The sequence below is a fragment of the Gekko japonicus genome, unplaced genomic scaffold (assembly GCF_001447785.1).
Source record: "Gekko japonicus isolate JY-2015 unplaced genomic scaffold, Gekko_japonicus_V1.1 scaffold4086, whole genome shotgun sequence".
NCBI classification, from domain to species: domain Eukaryota; kingdom Metazoa; phylum Chordata; class Lepidosauria; order Squamata; family Gekkonidae; genus Gekko; species Gekko japonicus.
Genome location: NW_015177141.1, coordinates 83734 through 85202, shown reverse-complemented (window position 1 = coordinate 85202; position 1469 = coordinate 83734).

Sequence of the window (1469 nt, the reverse complement as noted above, 5' to 3'; positions counted from 1 at the left end):
TTACAACTGCTCTTCAGATGGCAGAGATCAGTTCCCCTGGAACAAATGGTGGACTCTGTGGCTGTCAAGGCTTCAGAGCATGGAAGAGGCTGCAGGTGTGTGTGTGGGGGAATGGAAAGCTGAAGAGTGAGAAGGAAATAAAGGTAGGCTGATGCTTGGCTGGGAAGGAGATAGGGTTGCCAACTCCAGGTGGGAAATTCCTAGAGATTTGAGGGATGGAACATGGAGAGGGTGAGGTTTGAGGAGGGGGTGGGACCTCAGACAGGTACAATACCATAGATTCCACTCTCCCAACCAGCCATTCCCTCCTGGGGAACCACTGTTGCCAATCTCAGGAGAGGGGTGGAAATCACTCAAAATTACAATTGATCTCCAGGAGGGAGGTGGGGGGAAGAGATGCAAAGCTGAAATCAGAAGGGCAGATAATGGCAGGTTGATGCTTGGCTGGGAAGGAGATAGGGTTGCCAACTCCAGGTTGGGAAATTCATGCAGATTTGAGGGGTGGAGCTTGGAGAGGATGAGGTTTGAGGAGGGGTGGAATCTCAGTTACAATGCCATAGCCTCCACCCTCCAAACGAGCCATTTCCTCCTGGGTCACAATTGTTGTCAATCTCCAGGAAAGGGCTGGAGATCACTCAAAATTACAAATGCTCTTCAGGTAGCAGAGATGAGTTCCTCTGGAGAAATAAATAAATGCCTCATGTCTGAGTAGGGATGCCAGCCTCCACGTGGGACCTGGAGATCCCCTGGAATTACAGCTCATCTCCCAACCACAGAGATCTATTTCCCTAAATAAAATGGTTGCTTTGGAGGGTGGACTCTGTTACATTGTACCCGACTAAGGTCCTTGTCCTCCCCAGGCTCTATCCTCAAATGTCCTGGAGTTTCCCAACCTGAATTTGGTAATTCTACCCCTGGCAACCCTATGTCTGAGGTTACATAAGGAAGAAGAAGAAGAACAAAAGGAGGAGGAGGAGATTGGATTTTTACCCTGCCCTTTACTCGGAGTCTCAGAGAGGGTTAAAAACTCCTTTCCCTTCCCCTCCCCACAACAAACACCCTGTGAGGTAGGTGGGGCTGAGAGAGCTCTGAGAAAAACTGCTCTTTCAAGGACAGCTCTGACAGAACTATGGCTTGCCCAAGGTCATCCAGCAGCTGCAAGTGGAGGAGTGGGGAATCATACCCGGTTGTCCCAGATTAGAGTCCACACACTTAACCACTGCACTAAACTGGCTCTCAGGGGGGAGGCTGGAACAATCAGTGGGGTCTGGTGGTAAGCCAAGAAGGGGCCCATGGTAACTCTCTGCCTGGGCCCCCTAAAATCTGAAACTGGCCCTGGTTTTAGTACTCTTCAGGGGTCATTTAATAGAAAAAGAGGTACAGGAGCTCATTAGCATACCTATTAGCCTAACTCATTAGCATATGCCACACCCCCTGACATCACTGGAAGTGTGTCAGAAGGGGATGCA